Source organism: Ochotona princeps, chromosome 6 (genome assembly GCF_030435755.1).
Source record: "Ochotona princeps isolate mOchPri1 chromosome 6, mOchPri1.hap1, whole genome shotgun sequence".
NCBI lineage: Eukaryota > Metazoa > Chordata > Mammalia > Lagomorpha > Ochotonidae > Ochotona > Ochotona princeps.
In genome coordinates this window covers 63,896,984-63,904,568 of record NC_080837.1, presented here as the reverse complement: position 1 = coordinate 63,904,568, position 7,585 = coordinate 63,896,984, and the positions used below count along the sequence as shown (strand labels likewise).

The 7,585-nt window shown below is 36.2% G+C and overlaps 1 non-coding gene across 1 annotated transcript; it reads left to right on the top strand.

The window, feature by feature from the left end:
• Positions 1–1,757: 1,757 nt before the first annotated feature.
• Positions 1,758–1,864, top strand: LOC118759280 (U6 spliceosomal RNA). Its single transcript, XR_004996084.2, has one exon. It is a non-coding gene; the product is annotated as a U6 spliceosomal RNA (small nuclear RNA).
• The last annotated feature ends 5,721 nt before the right edge of the window (positions 1,865–7,585 follow it).

The window sequence follows — 7,585 nt, the reverse complement described above, 5'->3', positions numbered from 1 at the left end:
CCAACTAAGGCCTTAGGAAGTTAAGGAGAAATTATTTTTTTCATTCTCTACAATGCAAAAAGATGACCCTAATTTGATTTTTTTCACAAATTATTTCTTAAAACCTCTGCTTATTTGTTGGCCTATTTTTAATCATTTATTTTAGTATTTGACAATAGTTTGGTTTTGCTATTTCCGTGTTTCCAAAGAAAGAAATGCAGCATTTTCTGCTAAGAATTCTTTAGCATGCTATATATTTTCCATTTTAGTGCCTTCCTGATTTTATCCCTTTCAGTACATTGTCCCTTATAAGAGGGCTATCGCCTGCCAAAAAGCCAAATTTCTGGAGGATCCCCCACTTACGGTCCTAGGCATCCACTCTCATCAGATAAACTCTTAACTAATCCTGTAATTCTTTTCCAAAATACTTCCTCCTTGTTAAACTTTGATTATACTGGAACTCATCCTTTAAATATACTATTAAAAGCAAGTGAATGCGAACACATGCCACTCTCTATTATATGTTTGCATTTTTGTAAGCAATCCCTGAAAAAGTGATTATTAGGGTGGTGCTTCATACTGTGACAGGCCAAGAGGGAAGATACTTGGATCAAGCTCATCTTTTATTCTGTCAAATAAAATCTGTATTGGGAGTTAAACAGGAAAGGAAGTCTTTATTCAAGACGGTTTTAATAACAGAGATAGACTGAACTCAATTCTAAATACAAAAAGGACAGCCAAGATTCTATAAAAATGGAGCAGGTGAGGGAATTACTGGATAGAAAATGGTTGAAACAAACTTGATTAAATATTTAAGAGTATGGCAAGACAAACTAGCTCTAAGGGTAGGAATAGACCATATGCACTGGCCCAGTACAACTCTTGCTAAACTTGGGCTGCACAAGCAAAGGGAAAAGGACTGGTTAAAAAGTGGTTCAAAAGATGCTGGTGAAGTTGGTTAAAGGAGGGAGTCCTTGTCACTTTATAAACAGTCCTCTCAGTTGCTTGATGTACTTTTTGTCAGACAGGCAAAAAAGGCTTTCAAAACGTTAATGGCACAATTTGCATTATGACTAAATCACCCTCGAATTTTAAAAAATGCACCAAAATAAACCTACATTTCAGTTCAACTTTTCTACAAACTCTTAAAAATATGTTCCCATGACTATTCTCCATTTGTTTATCTAAAAATAAGTTTAGTTAGAACTCTAATTTTTCAGATTTATTTACTTTCACTTCATTTTAAAGTGAGGAAAAAGGGACATAAGCAGAAAGACTCAAAGATCCCACAGCAGCAGGGGCTGGGCTAGGCCAAGGCCAAGAGCCTAGCACTCTAAGTGACCCCTAGCAACGTCATGGGCCCTAGTACTGGAGTCATCATTTGCCACCTCCCAGAGTACACATTAGCTGGAAGCTGTACCAGAACCACAGAGTCAGGAATTGAGCCAGGAAATCTAATACGGGATATAGCCATACTTTGCAGCATCTTAGCTGCTATGACAAATGCCTGCCCCAGACAAATTTTTAAACAGTCTGTTCAAATTTCCATGTTCTTGCTTGTTGTCTTTACCGAGGAAGGAAAATACAATAATTTTCTGAATTACAGCATTAGATCACTAACATACTTTTTCTCAATGGATCCTCGTGACAGAAACTTTTCCATGACTAAATGTCAGTCAGGCTTCTCTAAACCCTCTTCTCAACAAGGTCCCAGTCTTTGGGCTTTTGTCTTTCCACTGCTGACTTTTAACAAGAATCTTGCAAAGACTCCCACCCTCATGCTCGCTTCGGCAGCACACATACTAAAATTGGAACGATACAGAGACAATTAGCATGGCCTCAGTGCAAGGATGACATGCAAATTCATGAAGCATTCCATATTTTTATCATAAAATAATAATAATAATAATAATAATAATAATAAAAGATTTTTTAAGACTCCCACCCTCAATATCTGAACACTCTTGATAACTGACCAAGTCCCTCAACTTCCACCAATCAAACCACCACCCCAGTGATATTTGATCATACTGGCCTCCCTTTAGCTACCACCATGTTAGGTCAGCTTAGTAAGAATTTAATTTTAATTTTCTTAATACCATCTCCACTACCCTGCTCTTAGAAATCCCAATTATCCCATGCTGCATTTAACATTGACCCCAATTCTTTACTGGGATATCTTTTCCTCTGAAGTGACTGTACTTGTATAAAATCTATTTTTACCCTTTTTTTTAGCACCTTGAAATTCTAATTTTCCTCTAACACTGTTCTCCTCCCTTGCTATGTAAAAAAAATGATGCTGGCAAGAATTTAATCTTATTTTCTTGCTATAACTAGAATACAAATTGACACTGGAGACTAGTAACAGTGTGGATAGATACTGAGAGAAAGAAATCAATAGTGAGGAGGCTCCTATACTACTATACTACTGATGATAACTGAACAGTGTATCTGAAACAGCTGGCATTAGATGGCTGACTCTCAGGACGGGAAAAGAGAAGAACAGATGTACAATCCAGACTTCACCCTAGATGTCTTACGATGGTTTGAATATTAGTCTTTGATCTGCTAACACAAAAGTAACAATCATCTTAACTTACCTTTTAAAATATCTAGCTTACAAATAACATACTGTAATTATTCTTTCAATGACTAATGCTTTGAATTTTTCAAAGTTCTCAATGTTTTAAGTATATTTGGTTTAGTTTATCTGAATATTAGTTATGATGCATTATATAGGCGTTAATGAACACTTCAAAATTTATCATAATTTTTCAGTGTTTGAGGGACCAAGGTAGAGAAAGACATGAAGTACTAATGCAAAAGGGACAACAGGAAGAACAGATAAGAAACTAAGAATGCGTTTTACAGAGATTAGAGGATAAAAATGATGGTATACAGGGATGGAAGGAGGAAGACATTGACAAGGGACCAGAAACTCCATCCAAGTCACCCATGAGGGTGGCAAGGACTCAATTACTTGAGTTATCACCTGTGGTCTCCTAGGGTGCACATTAGTAGGAACCTGAAGTCATCTGAAATTCAGGCACTCTGTTTTGGGGTGTGGGAAGGCCAGAGCTCAAATCCAGGCACTCAAATATGGAATACAAGAATACCAAGCAATGTTTAACCGCTACATCAAATGCCTACCTAAATGATATATCCTTATTTCATGTATTTCTCTGTTCAGGAAAGGAATTTTATATATTTGAGTTACTGAAGTCTCTGTCTTCCACACAAAATGTTTTATCTTTCAACTACACACGTCTCACTACACAGAATGAAGACCAACAGCATGAAATTGTTTTTCTTCTGACAGGTTAATGTACAAAGGCTGACATAGCCAGTATGGGTGAGTTTAGGATTGTTATCACCTCTACTGCAGCCCCATATGTACTGCAATTCTGTGTGCAAAATCCCATCCTACCCACACTCATGTAAACCACAGCAGCTGGGGTTATGATACCTAAAAACAATCCAAGCTAGAAACATCACAGCGATTCAATGGGTGTTCACAATAACTGTGATTCATTATCATGTTGCTACAATAAAATAATCATGGATAGCACCCCCATTTACATCATGTATATGATGTCATGATTCTTCAAAGATTTCTAAAAGAAGGAATGAAAATGAGTAATACTCTAGCACTTCCTCAAATTCCACTTTCTTTGAATATTCCATTAAGCCCTATCTCAGGCACAATTCCATGCCTTCTGATAGCATGAGAGAACTACTCCACAGTACAAAAAGCAGCATTCTGCTAAAGGTTGCCTACACAATCTCCTCAATATGTACATTTTCTTTTTTTTAATAAATCTTGCTTTCTTGCTGACTTTATGTCTCTTCCTTGATGTTTTCTTTCATGGAGACAAGAAGCTAAACCAAGCCTGGTTGCCTCTCTGACAACAAGGTGACACATTCACATATTTTTAAAAAAAAGAAGCATAAAATACAGCTATCTTTTTTATGAAACAAAAAAAGAAAAGTGCATTTCACCAAGTTTTACATTGACAGGATATTATAAATGATAAAGCCAAAAAGTTTTCACCAAAGGAATTCTAAAACCTATCAGATTTTGCACATTATTTATACACCAAAATAGTTTCCTGTGCTACTTCATACCAGTTAGCTTCAAGGAGAAGGAGGAGTAATGTTCATCAGGGACTGGAGCCAATTGACCAGCCACTAAGGAACAAAGTGTGTCAAAAAGAGACTATTTAGAATTCAAACTGTTGATGAAATTGAAGTTGGCAGTTTTAATTGTAGATGAAATTTCTGTGAAAAGAATGTAATTATCCAACTGGATTTTAGCCAGCACACCTGAATACTTCAAAAAATATATTTTAATACCATAAATAAATACCTCCTTTGTCCTATTTCTCAGTGAAAAGGTGTCTGTTCCTAGGGTGGGTTGAATGCTGGGGTTCTGCTTTAGTTCTGACTCAGTAGGAAAAGGCCACCAACTGAACTGCCAATCTGCTTCATGTGGAGATCTTTGATCAAGCAAAGAAAAACATTATTAGGTATTTGCTCATTCTTATTAGCATTTTATTTCTTAGGAATCTGTGTCCAAGTACTTTTCCTTAGGTAGATCAAAAGCATTACATTCAACACCCTCTATCAGATTCTGGCAATGTGGCTAGCATGTAAAGCCACTGCCTGCAACAGTTCTTTCCCATACGATCACTAACTCATGTCCCAGCTGCTCCATTTCTGATTGTCTGAGAAAAGTAACACAAGGAAGCCCAAGTATTTGAGCCCCTTCCACTCACATGGAACACCCAGAAGAATCTCCAGGCTTCAGCCTTGCAAAATGCTTAGTTGTTGTGGCCAGCTTGGAAGTGAACAAGCAGATGGGAGATACATTTCTCTCTGTGTCTCCCCCTCTCACTGTGTAACTTTGCCTTTCAGAATAAAGAAGTAAATCCATTAAGAACCTCTATCAAAGTCATAGTCAAGACTATTCTATCAATTGACCCAAAGTAGATTTGGTTCAAGAATGAGTTTTTCTTTTAGATCACAATCAAAATAATATTTCTACCATTTACAGGAATTCAGGCAGAACTATCCACCATGATACATCTGGAGGGCAGAATGCTGAGGAATACTAAAAGCTGCAGTTGCAGATTTGTAAGGCAGCACCAAGCTGCAATTTCTCACAACACTGTGATGTAGACAGAAAGCGTTCCTTCGATAATTTTGGAGGAAATAAAACATTCTTTTGAAGATAATTTGTGTGAAAGATGAACGTTAGACAAATTAAATTCAACAGAATTTATTGGAACAAAGAGTCACTTGCTAATCAGGCAGCTCTCAGAACCAAAAGTAGTTCAGAGAGGTCTGCTCCACATAGTTGGCAGACAATATTTGTGAATAGAAAATGTCATGGAAAATACGAGAGAGCAAGCCAGCAAGTGTGGGATGTAAGGAGGAGTCATTTTTTAGCCAAGCTTGGCATGGTGGCTCCCACTACATTTCAGAAACCACTATGCTGCATGGCTAAAGATAGGGGTTTTTAAACTCTCACTGGTGCACAACAGCCAGGGACTTTTTTCAAGCCATCCAATCAGCGAGCCACATTCTGGTTGGTGCACAACATAAGTGATCCAATAAACCTGGGTGGTGCACATTACAGATCATTCAACCAGTTTAAGGTCAGACCACACCTTTATCCAATCAGCTAGTAAGCAGATAGCTGTGGTTAGCTATACTCAAAACTTAGTCAAGGAACCCAAAGCAAGTCATATCTGCCCATTGATATGGGGTGCTATCACCTGGCTGGACTCTGTCACAAAAGAACTATGTAAAATATCCTCATACTGGTTGGAAGAATTCCTATTAAACCTCTATAACTGAGTCTATATGCCTGATGCTCAACCAGCTAATTACTGACACCAGCGTGTTGAATAAAAGCAGGAATTTATTTGCAATGTGCAGAGAGCAAGGTATCGAGCGGCAAAACTCCCTCCGTTCATGGGTGAACAGGGACTTTGTAGGGCCAGTTGCAATCACTTCTTCAACTCAGTGAATTAACTTAGCATTGAACCTGATGGTATCCACATTCAAAGCACTATATAGGGCTTCAGTTTCATAAAGCATTATTCACCTCATACCCACTTTCTCCTCTTTTTTTAACACAGTATATTTATCACAATTAACATACCAAAATTATTATTAACTAATCCACATCCTTTTCAGGTATCCTACCTTTTACTTAAGGATATTCTTGTGTTTCAGGATATTCCCATCCAGAATCTCAGATTAAATTTAGCCATTCTATCTCCTAAATCTGCTCTTGGGTATAAGAGGGTGTTTTTTGTTGTTGTTGTTGTTGTTTTTTCATTATCTTATGGCCTTAACATTGAAGAGTGAAATATGGCACTTTACAAAATGCACTTCAATTAACATTTGATAGCTTTTCTCATGAATAGAGTTAAGTCTTTTCATTTGAATACTGTCTTGCTTTTTTTCCCTACTAGAATATGGCATTTTTACTTTTTACTTGTTGAACTCTTTATTTACTAGTCAGGAAACCTTTGACTATAATGTAACTTAAAAACATGTTATCTCAAGAGTAAATGGACCATTGAGTTAAAAAAAAAAGGTAATATTGCTAAGTTTTGAAGGAAAAGATGTTATTTAATAGCAACTCCTTAAATGGGCTCCTTTAGACATGGAGATTTTGTGGGGCAGGGTGGGGATGGGATTTCTTTTTTAGTACTCTATTAATTTTTGGCATTATAAGGTATTCTAGGTTTATCTTCTATATTTTCTCCCCAACACAAAAATCATCCATTTCTCAAAAAAAATCCTAGTTTCTATTATTGTATAAAGGTTTTAGAAGAAAAGAGCTGGGTCCATATGTGCTGATTGGTACTAGCACTTCTACATTCTCTCAGATGAAGAATAAAAACGAATGTGTGTGCACTGACCTTGATCAGCTGGAAGCATTTTAACAATATTTAAACATTTATATAGGATGTATATGATCTGCATCAAATACACATCTGAATATATACATGCTCTATGAATGTCTTAGATATCAAATAAATGGTTTTTGCTTTTATAAGATGTTTTCCACCTATTATTTACTTGGGAATCAGAGACACATAAAGGAAACGTTTGCACATCTTCCCATCTATCAAATACCAAATAAATTTCAATTGTGTGAATACCAAATAAATTTCAATTGTGTGATAATATGCTTCAGTGAGAATATCCTCCACAAATTTATTACAATATTCTTTATACAAAACACCTTTTTTTTAAAGAGTTGAAATTCTTGTCTCCCTACCTAGAAGAATGGAAATGTGAAATTGAAACCCACCATTGGCACCAGAAGTAAGGAAACATCTATAACAAAAATGTTGAAACTACTTAAAAACTTACTTGCATTGTTCAACAACATTTTATAATTACTGAGGGTCTCAAGAGATCTGAAACCTTGAGCTTATAAAAATATTTTGGTAGTTTTAGAATTATGAAAATTTGTTGATACTTCCTCCAAAACAATTTTACAACTCATATAGAGAAAAACCAACTTCACATTTCCTCAGATAATTAATATCACATCAGACTATATTTCCTGATGAAAGATAGGAAA